The sequence below is a fragment of the Dasypus novemcinctus genome, chromosome 10 (genome assembly GCF_030445035.2).
Source record: "Dasypus novemcinctus isolate mDasNov1 chromosome 10, mDasNov1.1.hap2, whole genome shotgun sequence".
Taxonomy (NCBI): Eukaryota; Metazoa; Chordata; class Mammalia; order Cingulata; family Dasypodidae; genus Dasypus; species Dasypus novemcinctus.
Genome location: NC_080682.1, coordinates 47060726 through 47081633, shown reverse-complemented (window position 1 = coordinate 47081633; position 20908 = coordinate 47060726). Strand labels below are relative to the sequence as shown.

The 20908-nt window shown below is 39.9% G+C and overlaps 1 non-coding gene across 1 annotated transcript; it reads left to right on the top strand.

Moving 5' to 3' along the window:
• Positions 1 to 1514: 1514 nt before the first annotated feature.
• LOC111766276 (U6 spliceosomal RNA) lies at positions 1515 to 1621 on the top strand. The gene has a single exon (XR_002798367.1). It is a non-coding gene; the product is annotated as a U6 spliceosomal RNA (small nuclear RNA).
• The last annotated feature ends 19287 nt before the right edge of the window (positions 1622 to 20908 follow it).

Sequence of the window (20908 nt, the reverse complement as noted above, 5' to 3'; positions counted from 1 at the left end):
CAACCACATAGACAGGTTAATTTACCTTAGATTACAATTAGCAACCAATGGAATTTACTTTAACCATTTAAAAGAGGGCAGATCTACATTTTTTCTTTAGCTTAATTTTATTAAACATGAACTTTTAACTTTTATCATTTTAAAGATTTAATACATATAATATTAATTCATTAACTTGGTATTTTATACACTAAAGATAAAATGCCCAAACTAAATAAATAGAAACTGTTATAGTTTATACAAAGAATGATCTTTTTCATTTCTTTACAGGGGGCCAAATCCTTTTTAATATAAACTGGTTCTTAATTTTTTTCTTCTTACAAGAGTTTTAATCTGTTACATCTAGACTTATTAAATTTTTAAATTTTTATTTATTTATTTATTTAAGGATTTATTTTTTATTTATTTCTCTCCCCTTCTGCACCCCCCTGCCCCCTGTCCCCTGACCACCCCCCCCAGTTGTCTGCTCTCTGTGTCCATTCCCTGTGTGTTCTTTTGTCTCTGCTTCTATTCTTGTCCGTGGCACTGGGAAACTGTGTCTCTTTTTGTTGTGTCATCTTGCGTCAGCTCTCCATGTGTGTGGCACCAATCCTGGGCAGGCTGCACTTTTTTCATGCTGGATGGCTTTCCTTATGGGGCATACTCCTTGCACATGGGGCTCCCCTACACAGGGGGCACCCCTGCGTGGTACGGCATTCCTTGTGTGCATCAGCACTGTGTGTGGGTCAGCTCATCACAGGGTCAGGAGGCCTTGGGTTTGAACCCTGGACCTCCTATGTGGTAGGCAGATGCTCTACCCGTTGAGCCAAATCCGCTTCCCTCTAGTCTTTTTTTAGAGTTCTTGTAAAGAGAAGGCCCTGGGGGCTGGGTAGGTCAAAAAGCTCAGGAAAATCTTTTTCTCTTTCTCAATAGGTGTTATATTTAGATTTCTAAATGACTTTTCTTGTTGTTTTTTAGCTTAATTTGGGTTCTAGGAATATTTATTATATAGCATATTTAATTTTTAACAATTTGAATAGAGTCCTTTTAGGAATTATTTGTTAATTTGATATTATTTTCCTCATGTATGATGATATGCACTGAGCAAATAGACAGACATGAATAGTTTGACATGGAAACACACCTTAGTTACTTAAAACTTTCATTTTTTTTTACGAAACAAGTTCAACTATAAAACAACATTTGACAGATCTCCCTGAAGGCTTTCCTTTGCAGGCTTCTATAGACTAGGGGTTCACGGGTTCCCCCCTTTGTGGCTTTCTTAATTAATGGCTTATAACCAAAATATTTCCAGTGCTCTAATACAATTTTCCTTTGCCTCAGAACTTTATATTTTACTTTGACTTTTAGCAGACTTTGAAGGAGCAAGACTAATTATATGTATATTCACTGAGGCTAGACCTGCAGTAACTATAAACAAAAGCAAACTCATTTTATAATTACCATCACAATAGTTGAAGTCTAGGGGCTAGGTGAAGTTAGTTATAAAATAACCATAATTAAAAGTAAGTTTAGTGCTCGCTTTGGCAGCACATATACTAAAATTGGAACTATACAGAGAAGATTAGCATGGCCCCTGCGCAAGGATGACATGCAAATTCGTGAAGCATTCCGTATTTTTGATGATGCAACGGAAAGAAACACAGATTCCCATCCTGCCAATAACAACAGAAGCGGACAAAGAAGATGCAGCAAATAGATACAGAGAACAGTCAACCGGGGTGGGGGAGGGGGGAAGGGGAGAGAAATAAATAAATAAATAAATAAATCTTTCAAAAAAATAAATAAAAGTAAGTTTAAGTTATAATTACCATTACTATAGTAAGCGCTAGATAGACTTGAGTAGCCATAAACAAAGGTAAATTAGTTTAAGATTACCATTACATTAGCTGAAATCTAGGCTACATCTACTCCATTGTAATAATTTGTTATTTTTTTTTGCTATTTTATATATAAAGGCATTTCTACAATGATTTCAACTTTTAGTTTCTAGAAAGTTTTTGCTTAAAATTAATTTGGGCACCTTTATTAACTAAGCAATTAAAACAATTTTATTAGTAACAACTTTGTGTAGTTTCTCTGTTTTTTTTCCAGCAATTAAATAAATTTCACTTGTGATTTATGCATTAAATTCCCTAGCAAGACAGTATTGACATTTAAATATTTATTTTTAGGTTACCTTTTGCCGTTATTCAATTTTTAACAGGTGAACTCCAAATCTGATTTTCTAGGCATAAGCAAACTGACAAAGCCAAATGCAGATTTTATAGTTGAACACAGAGTTAAGCACAGGTTAAAACAGAAGAGAAAATTCTATTCTTTTTAACATTCCTAGAAACTCCTCGATCTTGATGGCATATGAGCTCTTTTTATCTTGATCACTATTTGCTCCTTTATAGGCACAACCAAGTTTACACTAATGGAAGTTTAAGGTTTATTTTCTTATTTCCTTAAGAAGACATGATATAAGGTTTCTAGGCCCCAGATCTATCTGTTCTTTTTTTTATGCCAGTTTAACTGGAATTCAGAGTTCCACACAGAGGCTACTCTGTGGCCATGTGGACCAGCAGCAGGCAGAAATTCCTGATTTCTGAGAAGAGACTCCCATGGGGAGCTGCTGGCATGCCAGAAGCCATGCTTATCATTCTAGGAAGAATGAAGTGACACCATTTTAGCCCTTTTAGTCAACTGACCTGGTGTCCCAGAGTTCCAGCCTAACTAAAGTTCACCATTTCACACAATTCAATACCACTATCCGGAGGCATGAAAACATATACTGACATTGAATAAACATACAAACAATAAAGAGCCACAGCACACAGACAGAAACACAAAGCCCATCAATTTGACTCATAATTTCCATTTCTCTGGTATGGCCATTTCCAAGTTTTCTACTTTTTACTGCTATTTCTAGGAGGTTTCTTTGTTTAACTTTTGGGAAGTGCCATCATAGGCTATGGGGGAAGGGAGCTTATCTTTCTTTAATGCATATCAAGGGGAACTGAGTTATAGCTTGTTAATTATTGCAAACTTAGGAAGGAGGAACTTTTAACAGGGCTCTGCCTACCCTTGCTGTTTACAAAACAAGCTCAATTGCAATCCAGCATTAAAATTAAAAGACTTACTTCTGGCCAAACTTCTCCATTGCCCAATTCATATTCAGACTAAGCTTTATCACAAAAACCAATTCATTTTTCTGTAATCAAGATCTTTCAAATTTAGACCAATTCTTCAGGATTCATCCCAGTGGAAAGCACTGGGATACTGATGCCTCATTTCCTTTGGTGGTGGAAAGAGAGAGAGAGAGCAGCCAAAATAAAGGCACAAGAGGAAGCAGGCCTTTTTCTTAAAGGGAGCAAGGGAGCAGGACTTAAACCAATATACCTCTTCCACTACAACCAAACCTTCACTATCTTAGTGAAGGCAAACCAAATGCCAACCTACAGTCAGCTAAAACCAAACATCACACTTTTTCTTTCCTTTTCAGACCTGGTGAAGATGGCATCCCCCAGAAATTTGGGGGTACTAGTGTCCTCCTGGGAGTTGATCAGGCCCCCCCTTCTTTTTTTTTTTTTAAGATTTTTATTTTTATTTATTTCTCTCCCCTTCCATTCCTCCTCCCTCCCCCCCCCCCCAATTTTTGCTCTCTGTATGCATTTGCTGTGGGTTCTTCTGTGTCCACTTCTATTCTTGTCAGTGACACCAGAAAGCTGGTCTCTTTTTGTTGCATCATCTTGCTGCATCAGCTCTCCTGTGTGTGGCGCCACTCCTGGGAAGGCTGTACTTCCTTTTGCACTGGGTGGCTCTCCTTATGGGCACACTCCTTGCACGTGGGGCTCCCCTACATGGGAGACACCCCTGTGTGGCACGGCATTCCTTGTGTGCATCAGCACTGCACATGGGCCAGCTCCACATGGGTCGGGAGGCTCTGGGTTTGAACTGTGGACCTCCCACGTGGTAGGCAGACACTCAATCTGTGGAGCCAAGTCTGCTTTCCCAGGCCCCCATTCTAATGTTCACAGTTAGGCTTTTCTTACACTATACCCTGGAGGTCTTACCTATCTGGCATGCGGAGCTCCTTTTTCATTCTCAGGATTTTCTTTAGACCCTTTGGTACCTCCAGTTTCTTCCAGGAGGGCTCCAGCAGAGTCCATGACCTCTTTCTGGACTAAAGAGGTCAAGGGGCACCCTGGGCTGGGGTTCACCTGGGCCCTCCCAGCTTCCTTGGAGGCGTCTGAGAGGGGCAACCAACTGTTGCCATCTCTGGCCCTTGTAACAATCCTGGACAAGCCCCCAGGAATGTAGTGGCAGATGAGAGGATTCAGAGATCACATATTGAAGGCTATGACACAGGCGTTTTCTGAGAAGGAAGATTTATTATGACCAGCTGGGCCCGGCAGACTTCTGTCCAAAAAAACCAAGCCCTGAGCAATATTTCTAGGTCTTTTTTATACAGGGGATTTGGGAGTGGTGGTCAAGCAGTGCCTTGGTGCAAAAAGGACTTTCTTTGTTAGGTTTTTAGAGTTTAGGGGTTTGTTTGGATACCAGGTAAGCTTGGAATAACATACTACCTACATACCAGGTAAGCTTATATTAACATATTGCCTACATTTCATCTGGATGTAAATTTGAATACACATTCAGTCTATAACCTTCCTGAATATTCAAAGCCTACAGAGCATATATTACTTAATTGGCAAACTTAATAGGCAAACTTGGATACAGAATTAGGTAAGTTTGAATTCACGCACAGGCCATATTACAGTTGCAGCAAATGTAACATTCACATGTAAAAAGATCATTGCTGGGGAAGGGGGAAAAGCCTTTGATGTTGGGTATATGGGAGTTCCTCATAGTCTATATGTGATTTTACTGTGACCTAAAATGATTCTGAAGACATAATAATAATAATAATAATAATAATAATAATAAAAAGGATGTACACACTAAGGAAGAAATGGAAGTAATTGCATTGCCACTGTACATACAGGGCAATACCTATTTTAGTGATGAAAGGCAAAATGTCAAAAAAAATTATTTATGATATTTTTCTCTTTGTTTTGATACCCCAATTTACTTTTTACGTTATTTTAGTTTTTCTAAGTCATTATGTATTCTATTTTTGATCTTTAAACCTATCATTACTATTTCATTTTCCTATTAAATGAATTGGATCATATGTTAGATTTCATTTTTGAAGAAGTTTTGGATCACAGAGGGGTTCAACTATGGCAGGGGAGGAGCATGATGTGGGGTGTCATTGATGTGGGATGCATGGGTGGGAGGGAATTTTCTAGGGCTTGCATATAGGGTATATAGATATATTAGGATGTTTATTGGGTATCAAATGGGGGTAGAATTTCACACGACAACTGAGGGAGTGCTGAGTTCCCATTCCAGGAATCTCTGTCACACTCCCGAATGGAGCAGCAACAATCCTCCAAGTACAGTGACAAAGACCAGTGAAGAAGGATGGTCCAGTAATGGACCCTTGATTCTGATGACTATGCTTATGAGCCTGTGTGCTTGAAATTTCAATTAGACCTAGAGCTGCAGGGTGCCTAAGAGTTACCTCCTGAGAGTCTCCATGTTGCTCAAATATGGCCACTCTCTAAGCCAAACTCAACATATAAATGCATTACTTTCCCCTCAGTGTGGGACATGACTCCTGGGGATGAGCCTCCCTGGCACCAAGGGATTACTACCAAGCACCAGCTGGTGATGCAACTAGAAAAAGACCTTGAATAAAAGGGGGAAATGATAAAGACAAATGAGTTTATATGGCTAAGAGACTTCAAAATGAATCGGGATGTCATCAGAGGGGTTGCACTTATGCACATCTCAGCAGGATCCCAGAGACAGCCAAAGTAGATACAACCCCAGGTAGTGTTGTTCCTGAGGGCTATGGAGACACCCAGGTCCCACAGTCATGGCAGATGGCTCTGGAGTTCGGCGCCTTGCCAGTGGGCCCTACTTTGGAATTCGTGCTCCTGGGTGTGATGGAGTTGGGCTCAGATGTGGCCTTTCTACGCATGCCTCTTCTGTCACTTTTACTGAACCTGTGTTTGGCACTGGGGTTGGTTATACTCAGGAGGCTTGAATCTCTGGACCGCCCATGTGCCAACTGGGCCCTGAGCCTCAGCAGAGTTGCAACACCTATTCTCTAGTTCATTGGACTTACCCAGGTCAGTTAACAGGGAGGTGAGGATGGTCAAACACACCAGGGAACTGAGAGAGTCTACAGTTGCAAGCAGGAGAATTCTATCCATCAGCCATGTGGGATCTAAACCCCCTGTCAATTTAGAGGTGAAGTGGACATTGCCATCCCAGGGTCCTCAAGATGGAGGAATAAAATATGGATTTTAGTGGACTTACTGGTATTCTACTATAGAATTATTGTGATTCCAGCAATGGAAGAAATTATATCATTGATGTGGAGACAGTGGCCATGGGAGTTGCTGAAAGCAGGGAGAGGGAAAAAAAGGGATGATATCAGGGCATTTTTGGGACTTGGAGCTGTCCTCAATGATATTGCAGGGACAAATGCAGGACATTATATATCCTGCCATAACCCACTGAAAGGACTGGGGGAGAGTGTAAACTACTACATAAACTATAATCCATGCTGTGTAGCAATGTTCCAAAATGTACTCATCAAATGCAACGAATATACCACACTAATCAAAGAAGTAGTCAATGTGGGAGGAGTGGGGAGTGTGGGGAGTGCAGTATATGGGAACCTTTTATATTTTTTAATGTAATATTTTATGTGATCTCTGTATCTTTAAAAAGATAATAAAATTTAAAAAAATATTCAGCTGTAAGAAGAAATGAAATTGTGAAGCATAAGACAACATGGAAGAACCTGGAGGACATTATATTGAGTGAAGCAGAACAGATACAAAAGCACAAATACTGTATGGTTGCACTATTATGAAATAAATATATTATGTAAACTCATGGAATTAATAATTAGAATACAGGTCACCAGAAATAGAATGAGGGTAGAGAATGGAAAGCTGAGGGTTTACCTGCAGAGAGTGGTTAAAAGGTTGTTTGTAAATCTTTGGAAATGAATGGAAATGGTGAGAGGGCATCATGGTGTTTGTGAATAGCAGAGCTATTATATGGATATGACAGTGGTTGAAAGGGAAAGCCTAAGGCAGGGGTTCTTAACAAGGGGCCTGTGAGTTTGGATTGAAATTCAATTGAATTCTTGTGGGGACATGTTGGTGTTGGTGTGATATATTTATTAAATAATACACAGTATATTGTGGACTTAGTAAGGGGTCCATGGTTTTTACCTGACTGGCAAAGGGGTCCATGGAACAAAAAAGGTTAAGAACCCCTGGTCAAGGACATGTATATTACTAGAAGGAAAGCTTAAAAATGCAACATGAAACTGTATAACATAGTGAAACCTCATGTAAAATACAAATATCAATGATATTGAATATATATATGACTTTTTTTACAAAATATAAATAAAATAGAAGGAAACAAAATATCAACAATGGATGTCCAGGGAACCATAGAGAGATTGAGAGGTGATGAGTTTTGTTTGTTTGGTTTTTGTTTATTATTATTATTACTGGAGTAATTAAAATGCTCTAAAAATGATTGAAGTGATGAAGGAGCAACTATGTGATTATTCCAAATACAATTGATTGTACACTTTGGATGGATTTATGCTGTATTAATATGTATCAATAAAATTGATTTGTATATAAATAAAAGTGAGCCAAAAAATTCCTATTGTTTTAAGTAAAAAAACAAAAATGCTACAATGAGATATCATTTCACACCTAGTAGCATGGCCACTATTAAAAAGACAGAGAATACAAGTGTTCGAGAGGATGTCTAGTGATAGGAACACTTACCTACTCTTGGTAGAATGTAGAATGGTATAGTCACTGTGAAGGGCTGTTTGGCTGTTCCTAAAGAAGATGAATATAGATTTTCCACGTGACCTGGCAATAGGCTATTGGTTATATACCCAGAAGAACTGAGATTAGTGACACAAACAGGCATCTGCACACCAAAGCTCATAGCTGCATTATTCACAATTGCTAAAAGATGGACAAAACCAAGATGTCCATCAACCAACGAATGGATCAACAAACTATGGTGTATTCACATGATGGAATATAATGCAGCTGTAAGAGGAAATAAGTCATAAAGCATATGATAACATGGATGAAACTGGAGGACATTATGTTGGGGGAAACAAGCCAGACAAAAAAGGACAAATGCCTGTGCTCCTATGTGCTCCTATGAACTAAATATATTGTGCAATCTCATAGAGTTAATAACTTGAATATGGGTCACGAGCAAATAGAATAAGTTAGAGAATGAAAAGGGTTAATTTGTGTAGAATTCCTAAAAAGGAGATATGTTAATCTTTGAAAATGAATAGAAAAGGTGAAAGCCCGACATTATGTTTGTAACTAGCAGTACTATTATATGGATATGAGAAGGGTTTAAAGGGAAAGTCTAAGGTCATGTATGTTACTAAAAGATAAAAAATGTAACATGGGACTGTATAGCATAATAAAACCTCATTTGAAATATGAATATAGGTAAAATTACACATATATGACTCTCTTTCTTTGAAACTGAACAAATGTATGTTAACACAAGATGTTATTATCAGACAAAAAAAACCACAATCCATTATGCTAAGTGAAAGAAACCAGACCCAAAGTACTACATATTGCATGGTTTTATTTATATAAAATGTAAATATATATCAATTGATAAAGATGAAATTAGATTAGTGGTTATGTACGGCTAGGGAAGGAGTATGAAGTTTTCTTTTTCGAGGAATGAAATTGTTCTAAAATTTTTTATGAATGCATAACATTGTGATTATATTAAAAGCCATTGATTATATACTTTGGATAGATCATATGGTATGTGAATACATCTCAATAAAACTGCTTAATAAATAAATATTTGTGTAAGAATATCCAGAAATAGCAGCTGTGTACAGCAGGGGAAGTGTAGAGAGATTGAGAGGTAGAGAATTTTCTTGTTTGTTGTTTATTATTGTTATTGAAATAATGAAAATGCTGTAATAATGATTAAAGTGATAGATGCACAACTATGTGATTATATCAAAGACCATTAATCGTATACTTTGGATGAATTGTAAGCCTTAAAAATTTTTTTAATGTATTTTTATTACAGAAGTTGTGAACTTACAAAACAATCATACACATATGTGGAATTTCCATACAATATTCCTTCACCAACCACCATACTGTTGTGGGACATTTGTTGCAGAATTTGAGATGATATCATCAGAACTACCAGATATTTGGCATATTTTTTCCAACCCCCCTATTACTAACACACTACATCTTTGGCATTGATGCAAGAATATTACAGTATTGCTGTTAACTATAGTCCATAGGTTACATTAATTATATTTTTCACATGCTTCTCCATATTCCCACCACCCTACAATAGTGACATATATCCATTCTAGTTCACAGGACATTCTTGGATATGAGCTTTTAACCACAATTCTCATCTTCCCCTGGGTTCACTGTGTTATTCAGTCCCTATATTATTCTCTTTCTTTCAATTGACATTTACATCCCTAGACTATCTTTTTCAGCTCCAATCTGACTTATAAACCAGCTGCTACTCACTATAATGTGTTACCATCAACTCTATCCATTTCCTCACATTTACAGTCAAGTTAATTAAAATTTCTACATATGTTAAGCATCAGTACTCCTTCACAGTCCTCCTCTTAACTCCTAATCACTTTTTAAAAATTTTAATTTAAAAAAAGGTATTTAGATTACATAAATGTTACATAGAAAATATAGGGGATTCCCCACACTGCCCACATTTACCCACATTAACAACATCCTTTATTAGTGTGGTACATTCATTGCAATTAATGAACATATTTTGGAGCATTGCCACTAAGCACGGATTATAGTTTACATTTTAGTTTACACTTTCTCCCACACAATTCTGTAGGTTATGGCAACAAATATAATGGCCTGTATCTGTTGTTGCAATGTAATTCAGGACAATTCCCAAGTCCTGAAAATGCCCCCATATTACACCTGTTTTCCCTTTCCCTGACCTGAGAACCTCCAGTGGCCACTCTTCACATCAATGATATAAGTTCTTCATTGCTAGAATCATAGTAAGTCTATAGTAGAATATCAGTAAGTCCACTTGAGTCCATAGTTCATTCCCCAATCTTGAAACTTCTGGAATGGTGATGCCCACTCCACCTCTAATTGAGAGAGGGCTTCAGTCTCATACAGCTGATGGATGGGACTCTCTTGCTTGCAGCTGTCAGCTCTCTCAGTTCCTTGGTATGATGGTTGTCCATCATCACCTCCTTGTTAGTTGTCCTGGGTGAGTCCAATGAACTAGAGAGTAGGTATTGAAACTCCATTGAGGCTCAGAGCCCAGCTGGCACATGGACAGTCTAAAGGTTCAAGTCTCTTGGATGCACACCTATCAACCTCAGCACCAACTAAGCCAATGCCATCTTGTTGGAACTCCCTATATGCTTTAATATACATCAATAAAATTGATTTATTTAAAACTAACAACAAAAATGCATTACCACCACAAGAGAAGCAAGGCAAGTATATAAATTATGTTCTACCTGTCACATAACAGAAGGTGGGATATGGTCAGGTCTCTCCAATGGACAGCATCTTTTGAACATCTTGAACATTATTTAGCTACATATTTCTATGGGATATAAATGTGTCCTTGTTGCCATAGGTATGTTTTTTGGATAACTAGAGGCCCTCACAGTAGCTAACAAAATATTAAACTCCTCCTGGGGAAGCCTACTTTCTCAAAAGATCTGGAATATATTTAAGCCTTGCCTAATAAAAGAAAGCAGGCTAATAAATCAAGCTCTCGATCTTAATGCTTGCATCTATGAACCAATTCCTGTAATGATGAAACTAAGCCTAATTAGAATGCCTAAGAGTTACCTTCTAGAAACCTCCTTGTTGCACAAGTGTGGCCTCTCTCTAAGTGAAACTCTGCAAATAAACTCACTACCTTACTCCTGATGCAGGACGAGACTCCCAGGGATAAGCCTCCCTAGTGGTAAGTGATTATTACCAAGTGTTAATCACTGATGCATTTGGAGAAAGGCCTTGATCAGAAGGGGGAAATATTAAATAAAATAGAGTTTTTACAGCTAAGAGATTGCAAAGTAAGTTAGGAGGTCATTCCAGAGCTTAAACTCACACAGGCTTCAGCCAGATTTCACAAACTGCCACAGTAAACAATGCCTCAAACAAAAGTGCTCCTGAGGGCCCTGGGGATGTCTGGACACCATAGGCCAGCCAGAGCCTTATGAAATCAATACCTCCTCAGGGGGCTCTATCTGGGAATATATGAAATGCTATTTCCCCAATATAACACAGTTATACTCATTTATAAATCCTCTAACCATGATTCCTCTACTTTTTATTTGAACCTCTAATTTTCAATTTACTTGTTAAGTTTATTTCTCAGAGACTTAAAGCCTTTAGATTGTTCCTATCCCAGTTGAGTCCTGAAACCCAGCAGGTGTGGTCAACTGCTCCTCTACAGTTATTCAGGCCTCCATGACAACTGAAAAAATGATGATGATGGACCAACCCACTCACAAAAGCAAGGGGTATCTTCAACTGAAAAAAAAAAATCCCATTCCTCTGCCCCATATATCAACATCTCTCTCATCTGAAACAATCAGAATGGACATTGTCCCAAATCCTTCAAGAGTGAGAAATGACAAAAATAAGGGGGTGTATAACTGCTGACTAAAGCAGATTGTTATTGTAGTTATTACCTTGTGTTAAATGAGTAACTTGTAACATTAATATAAAAAAGATTATATATATAATTGCATATATATATATATGCAATACTGTATCCTGGAGGGATTTCAAAGTCTAGTGTCACCATCAAGAAGTAGAAGGATACAGGGGTGGTGATTCCCACCATATGCTCATTCAACTCTCTTATTTGGCCTGTGAAGAAAACAGATGTATATTGGAGCATGAAAGTAGGTTATTGTAAATTTAACAATTACAACTGCTATTCCAGATGTGGTATCATTGCTTGAGTAAATCAGTACATCTCTTATTACATGGTATTCAGCTCTTGATCTGGCAAATGTTTTTTCTCAATACCTGTTAGTAAAGACTATCAGACAGTTTGCTTTTGACTGGGAAGGCAAGCAATATGCCTTTACAGTCCTACTCAGGGGTATATTAGTTCTCCAGTCTTATCTCATAATAGTCCATATGGACCTTGATTACCTTCCTTTTCACAAGAGATCACACTTATCCACTATATTTGCTGACATTATGCTGATTGGACCTAGTGAGCAACTATAGTACAACTATTGGTAAGGCATTTATGTGTCAGAGGGTGGGAGATAAATCCAATAAAAATTCAGGAGCCATAAAGTTGGCTATGTTCAGCAGCACTCTATCATCAGATGGAACTAGATCAGGCTCAAGGAGGCCTTGAAGGCACAAGTAAGTTATAAGAAGAAGTGGCCCAAATGCCAATGTCCCCCACTTCTCCACATTACCTCCTCCTTCCCAGCCCATAACTATGGCCTCATGGAAAGCTCCCTACAATTAGATGACTGAGGAAGAGATGGTTTACAGATGGTTCTGTACAATAAGCAGGTACCACCTAAAAGGGGAGAGGTGCAGCACTACAGCTCATTCAGGACATACTTGAATGTTGGTGGCAAAGCCAAAGTGATATCAAGAAAGGGAATAGGAAAAGCAGATGTGGCTTAAGTGATAAGGCCTCTGCCTACCATATGGGAGGACCTGGGACCAATCCCTGGGGACTGCTAGTGAAATAGAAGAGAAAGTGTGCCTGCACAGCAAAGCAGTGCCTGCGTGGCAAGCTGAGTGCCTGCACAGTGAGCCAAGTGCCCACACAGCGAGCCGAGTGCCCATGTTGTGAGCCAAGTGCCCACATGAGTGCCCATGTGGTGAGCCAAATGCCTACATGGCAAGCTGAGTGCCCCTGTGGTGTGAGCTGAGTGCCCATGTGAGTGCCCGAGTGGTGAGTCAGTGCCCACATGGTGAGCCAGTGACTCTGCAGTGAGCCAAGTGCCCAAGCAAGTGCCCAGGTGGCAACTTGAGTGCCCGCATGAGTGCCTGCATGGTAAGCCAGTGCCCACACAGCAAGCCGAGTACCCATGCGGTGAGCTAGTGCCATGCAAGTGAGTCACACAGCAAGATGATGATGCAACAACAAAAGAGAGACAAAGGGGAAGAGTCAAAGCGAAGTGCAGCAGAGACCAGGAACTGAGGTGGTGCAATTGACAAGGAAACTCTCCCCACAGCAGAGGTCCCCAGGATCGAATCCCAGGGTATCCTAGAGGAGAAAGACAAGAAGAGAAGACAAAAAGAGAGATAAATAGATACAGAAGATCACACAGTGAAATGAACACAGACAGCAAAAGCAGCAGGGTGGGAGAGGGGAAGAAAAAAATGAATAAATCTTTTTTAAAAAAAGAAGTGAAATTTTAGAAGACAACTGCAGCTTTCCAGACATATCTACATTGAGGGAGCTGCTAATTTCCTTTCATGGAGAAAGGAGACTCTTCCTACTCAAGGCAACTTGGAGATCTTTAGCTTCAAGACTCTAACATGGCTTTCATAAAGGACTCCTTAAAAAAGCAAATGAGAAACTAAAGGCTCAAACTCTTAATGTCAGTGAGCATTCTGCTCATACCTCTCCTACCCAATTGCTTCTTCTCTTTATCCACCTTTGTCTGAATGTCCTCTTTCCACTAAGACACTAACAGAGTTACCCTATTTACTCTCCTTTTCAAATGAGGAAGTTAAATAGTTGCCTTTTAAAGTTATCACCCCCTGAGGTTACTGGGAAACCACCACAAATAACTTACTCTCCAGTCAAACTTCACAGGCTTTAATCAAGGAATTTCCCAAGCCATGGGAAGATCCCCAAAAATCTGATGAGGAATTTTAAATACTTACAGGAGCTTATAAACACAGCCTGCCAGATCTTTATCAATTAATCTACACGCAAGTTGGCCCAGCGGAAGCTCAAAGATGGATGCCTGAGGTAGAATGGTTGGACCCTGGGGAAGATATTCAAAACCCAAGGGAGCAGGAAAAGACTAGAAAAATCACAGCTGATTTACTAAAATCCATTCCTAAAGGTTTTCCAGCATGTACTGATTGGTCAATCATTCAAATGTGTAAGCAAGCAAACAAACAAAAGGATAAATCTGTGGTAATGTAATGGAGGATTAAGAACTAACAGATAATTATGATTATTAAATCATTTTATAGATGCCTTTATGTAACCGGATTTTGTCTAGGTTCTTGACTATGCTGCAGAAATGAATTTCAAAACCATGTCAGGCTAGTTAGGCCAGTAATTTATTAAAATAGGAAGGGAAGAGAAATGGGAGAAAATAGATCAGGTGCCCCAGGTAGAGAGGAAGGGGCTGAAAAGTGATAAAGAGGGCTCATTTACAGATGACAGTTTTCCGTTATAGATTATAAATGCCTAGACTTTACTTGTGTGTTGATCCATGCAGGGAGACACAGGGAGAGCGGAGCACAGAAGGCAAAAAGAGGGGTCCAAAGGCAAGAGAGCAAGAGAGCTCAAGGAGAGATACAGTGTTTGTGCCTGCTTTTTGAACCATTAATTATTCCACCCCTTTGTTTACGGCAGGGAGGAGTCCCAGCTGTTTGCTGTTTTTGATTGATTACCCCACCTATCCCAATTATAAGGCCCCTGGAGAATATCCAGGGCTTCTCCAGGCTTCCAGAGGAAATCTTGTTCCAGATTGGATTTCTCAGCAGGGTCTTCCAGCAGCCATCTTGAGGGTAATGAATGACCCATGGACGTTCTTGCCAGGTTCCTGATCCAATTACTGATTTCCTAATTACTAGCCTGCTTCATTTATATCACAAAATAGCAAAAGGTTAATACTGGAGATTACTGAAGCTCCCTAGCGTGGCCCCTCCCTGTTTATGGATACTCTAGACTTAACCTCACCCTTGGGTATGCTTACTATTGGAAGGTAATTCTAGATTGAACTCACCCTTGCATATACTTACTATTGGTATGGTAACCACTCCATCCCTTTAGTATCCATTGAAAGACCTTGTAATGGACCTGTGTTCTGTATAACCCTACCCCAAATCCTTGTGACTGACCCTGATTTGCTACCCCACCCCTGTCCCTGTCCTCTTCAGCTCCTTAATGTTTACTAATGCAGGAACCTGTGTTCAGTCCCAATTCATTGGCATTCTGATGTTATAAAGTATTAGAATTTCTGGAGATTGAACAGGTAGTTTGGGGCCATGAGGCCACTGTGCTCCATTGCTGGCACAACCAATAAAACTCTTTCTCTCTTTGAACCCCAGTATCACAGGAACTGGCTTTAAAGATGCATCAGGAGGAAGGAACCCTCTTTTGCTCAGTATCAATTTGGAGACACAGTAGGGGCTAAGGGCAAAGGGGCACCTGAATGACTCGGACTGCCCGAGGTTCTGGGTGGGACCCAAGAGAGAGAGGTAAGCATGATAACTGAGCTTTCTCCAGTCACTAGACCCTCTTGGTCTAAAAGCTTGACCATTGGGTTTCTCCTACCTCGCTGGCACTCCAGGCTGCAAAGGCGCTTTTCAAAGAGAGAACAGTTCCTGTCTGAAGTCCAGATATGTGTCAGGGTGAAGCAGACAAGTAAGACAGAGAATTAATAGATGGATCTGGAACCTGACAAAGAGTCCACATGGACATCAATAACCCCCAAGATGACTGCTAGAAGACCCCACCCCCAAGATTCTGCTATCCAGAACAAAGACTTCTTCCTGGGAGCAAGGAAAAGCCCCAAATGTTCCCTAGGGACTTTATCATTGGCTCCTAAGGGATTGATGAGTGGGGTGATCAATCAGAACAGCAAATAGCTGGAACCGCCTCCCTTGCTATTAGCAAAGGGGTGGAAAATTAACAGTTTAAAAGCCAGGCACAGGCCTGAGCACGGGCTCTCACCCTGCTCTCTTGCCTGCGGACCCGTCCTGTTTTCTGTGTGCTGTTTCCACCATTTTTCCTCTGCCACGTGGCCATGCAAGTAAACCTGGGAATTTATAATCTATAGTGGGGAATTGTAGCTTATAGATCAGCCCTCTTCATCCCTTTCACCCCTTTCCTCTCTACCTGCTCTGTTATTTCCTGTTATTTTCTCCCATTTCTCTTCCCTCCCTACCTGAATAAATTACTGGCCTAACTCACTTGGCATGCCCTTGAAATTCATTTCTACTGCATAACCAAGAATTTAGATAAAATCCAGTAACATATTTGGTGAGCCAGTCCAGGAGTTTATTGGTGAGTTAAACTATGGCCTACAGCCTGTTTAATGCCTTCCTTCGGTTCTCTATTTTATTCAGGTTTGTGTATGAACCTCCCCAGGATGTAATCCCAGGAGGGAAGGGGCTGAGGTTCAGAAATTCTGAGTCCGAGCAGCGCACCCCGCCTTGTTCGATCTGACCCCGCCTTGTTAGATCTGACCCCGCCTTGTTAGATCTGACCCCAGTCGGGAGGGCTGGATAATAGGATGGGAGTTAACTGCACTGCTGGTCTTTCAAGCTCTTTTAGCAGTCCGAGACTCTGCCCTGGGGGCTGGCAACCTTGGCCTTTTCCTGCCCTCTCTAGAGGGTCTGCGGCAGTAATGGAGAGCTGAGCCTTACCCCTCCCACCGGGTCCAGGCCTCAGCAAGCCGCATTCCTATCTGACCACACCCAGCTACCTGGAAGAATGAAGTGGGAAAGTGACGGCAGAGCCAAAAGGACGCCACGGGAAATTTCTTCCCCAGGGTGGGCACATGCCATGATACCCTTGCAGTTTCTAACCTTTATCCATGTTTTACCTGTTTACTGAATCTCTTTTTGCAGGTTTGTGTTAGGATGCTTTGGTCTTGCAAGGAAGCTAAAGCAATTAACCTCTAATCATTTAATGGCCTTTTAATAACTGCTTTAACTGGGAAAATATCAGAACTAAGTCAGAACTAAGGTTGCATTTAATAATTTTGGAAGGATAGGAGGAAGAAGCACAATTCAGCTTGGCAGCTTCAGGTTGAAATCTAAACAGCCTGTCTCCCAAGTCCAGGCTGCCCTGGGTATCCCCGGTGGCAGGGGCTCTCTGATTTCCTGGGGTGGCAGGAATCAGAGAGCAACCAAATGTTTCCTGAGATTTAACTCAGGAACTTCTGTTTGGGTCAGTCAGCCTTGGACCCTGGAAAGTAGGGGTGCTGAGAACCAGAGCAGGACACTGAATGGCTCCCATTCCTTGGGCCCATCCATTCGGAAAGCAGCCAAATATCTCCTGGGACAAACATCTCAGGTGCTTTGATTTGGGGCCACTGCTCAGGCCTCCCAGGCGGCTTGGGGTCATTGATCTGATATCCAGAATCAAACACCCCTAAGACCTACCCACAAGGATGCTTATGGGCCAGTTATGCCCTGAAAATAAATATTCTCAGGATGGTGAGACAGGGTTTCACTCCAAATTGTGTGGAGCAATGAATTTTAGTCAGACTAGGACTCTGGGATGCCAAAACGGTCAACTAAAGGGTGCTTCTTCATTCTTCCTAGAATAATGGGTGCAGTCTCTAGCCTACCAGCAAACTCCCTGTAGGAGTCTCTTAGGAATCAGGAAATTCTGCCTACGGCTGGTCCACGTGGCTAGCGTATAGCCAAGAACAGCATCTGTATAGAACCCTGAATTCCAGTTAAGCCAATGTAGAAAAAGAAAATGAATAAATCTGAGGTCCAGAAACCTCATGTCATGTCTCCTTAAAGAAATGAGGAAACAAACCTCAAACTTCTCAGTTTAAACTCAGTTGTGCCTATAAAAGTTGTGAATAGTAATCAAGGAAAGAAACTTCATGTGCCATCAATTAAGGTCAAAGAGTTCCTGGAAATTCTCTCTTCTGTTTTAATTCATGCATAACCTTGTGTTCAACTTTGAAATTTGTGCTTAACTTTATCAGTTTGCTTGTGCCTAGGCAATCAGATTTGGGCTTCACCTGTTACAAATTGGATAATGGTAAAATTAAACCTGAGAATGAGTCTTTGAGGGTCAATACTGTCTTGTGAGTGGATTTAATGCATTAATCACAAGTGAAAGTAATTCAGTTGCTAGAAAAGCAAAGAAACTTCACAAAGTTGTGGCTTACTTAATAAAGGTACCCAAATCACCTTAAGGTAAAAACTTACTAGAAACTGTAACTAAGATTTAAGATCATCTACAGATGCATTTACATTATAAAACAGCAAAAGGATAATAACTGAAATTGTAACTGGGTAGATTTAGCCTGAACTTATTATTGTAAGTGTAGATTCTAAACTGACCTTACCTTTATTTATGGTCACTTCAAGCCTAACCTCACCCCTTGCCTTTGCTTATGGTTATTTCATAACAGCTTCTGCCCCTATAACCCAGGTAAAAGCAAACTTGAGACATCCCTGTCTCCTGTCCTACTGGTATTAGTAACCCTGCTTTCTCTCATGGTTGCAAGTGTGGACTAAATTGCTGCCTGGTGGAATTCTTGACCCTTGGGATTGAAAGTCCACTTTTGCAGTCCAGCAGCCACTGGAGTCTTTTTATCTCCAAGGACTGGGAATTGAATGAGGCCTCCTGCCTTGACTGTCTGGGTTCCTAAAAGTTGCAATTCATGAGAGAAACCCGTTTCCCTGAGGCTTCAATAGCCTCAGTGAATATACATAGAATTAGTCTTGCTCATCCAAAGTCTGCTAAAGTCAAAGTATAAGTTTTGAAACAAAGAAAAAATTGTATTAAAGCATTGGGGACATTTTGGTTATAAGCCATTAGTTAAGAAACAAAATTCTTGTGCAAAACTGCATGTTCATAGTGTAAATTCTTCCAGGAGATCTTGCAAATGTTTTACAGTTGAACTTGTTTTGTAAAAAAATGAAAGTTTTAAGTAACTAAGTTGTGTTTCTCTGTCAAACTATTCATGTCTACCTATTTGCTCAGTGTGTAACTTCATAAATCAGGATAATAATATCAAATTAACAAATGATGAAAATTCTAAGTTCCTATCTAATGAAATTAAGTTAAAGAAATGTAGGAGTACCCTCTCTTAAATGCATAAAGTAAATTCCATTGGTTGCTAATTGTAATCTAAGGTAAATTAGCCAGTCTGTGGTTGTGATCAATTATAAAGAGTTTGTGAAAGCATCTTCCAAACTGAAGTATTTAAATGGCTCTAGTTCTAAGAAGCCATTGTTAATTAAAAATCTAATTTGATATTAATGACAAAAAGTAACTTCATAACAATGAAACCTGTCTGAAAGTCACCTCAGTGTACATACTCAAGTGGTGGTAATGAAAATTTACCTTGATTCCACTGGGAATCTTCAGTTTTCATTTAAAATATGGAAAAAAATAATTTGCTTCTACTGCTAAAGTAAAATACTTGCTAATTAACATCTTCTTAGTAAAAGTGTAGAAATAAAAAGCAAAGTACTAAAAAGTTAAGTTCATTTGATATGTAACGCATTGGAAATGTTTAAAAGGTATATAAAAATCAAGGGATAGACTTCAGCAATGCCAAACTCTCTTGTGCATTCAAACCAGGCCTTGAATACATTACAGGTTGCCTCTCCATGTGAGTTATTGGCTAGATTGGTCACTGACCCCTCAAACAATAAAGATATCTACTATATCTCTGGTTGTGCTCCTGAAATCGATGGAAACTATTGCAGTTTCAAACTCCTGCAGCAGCCAATGATGGCTCTGTACAGCCAAATGTACAATGGATATCCCCTCCAGACTGGTGCTGTTTCATAGTGCCAAAAAGTGCTATGTACCAGGCTGGTGAAATACTGGAAACTACCTTCTTAGCTTCTCTCTAGGATTAATGGTGCTACAGCTTGCTCACTGTGTGAAGGACATACATAGTGGAGCCATAATCACCCGAGTACTGTAAGTAGAACTTAAATACAAATTGGCATTATGGCCTGCTCCCATGGAGAGATAAACATGTAAGGTATTGCAAACCTGAAACTTAAATCTATTAATTACAGTTCAAAGAGAAACTTATGTGTTGAGTACTACATTAATTGGTATTAAGTACTGTACTTATATCCTATTCTTGATTTACGTCTGATGATTATAGTGTTATCTTTTCTATTAGATCATGTACAGAAAAACATTGAACATGTTAAAAGTCCTGGTAGACTTCATTTTCTGAGTAGTTAATGAACATGTCTGTAAAGTAAAGGAATGGCCACCTTGCCTGAGAGCAGTGGGGAAATAGCCCTTTTAATTGAGAAAGCCACCAAAGTAACTGGGGGACAACCTCTCACAGTTTTCACCCCACACCAGGTAAAGGATGTAACTGAGGCCAGGGGCCATCAGGGGCTCACAGGTATCCGGTTAATAAAATAACAGGCTCAATTGCTAGACACCCCTGAAGTACAAATAAGAAATGTGTCAAACTCTTAACCCAGCCACTCTACTACTGGTAGAGGGCCCAAAGTCAGATCCTGAGGGACCCCTTCTCCACTCCTGCTTCAAAACTCTTAACCAAAACTACTCAGGCAGGCCAGATTTAAAAAATGAGCCTCTTGTGAACCCGGACATTGAATGGTTCACAGATGGAAACAGTTTTAGTAAGGAAGAAATTTAAAAGGCAGGCTCTGCAGTGGTTTCTCGATTTGAAACCATAGAAGCCAAAGGTCTTCCCCCTGGAACTTAGACCCAGAAAGCAGAGCTAAGTGCCCTTACCTGAAGTTTAAAACTAGCAGCTGGGAAACAGGCTAATATTTACACAGACTCTAATTATCCTTTTCTTGTCCTTCATACTCACTCAACCATGTGGTGAAAACAAGGCCTA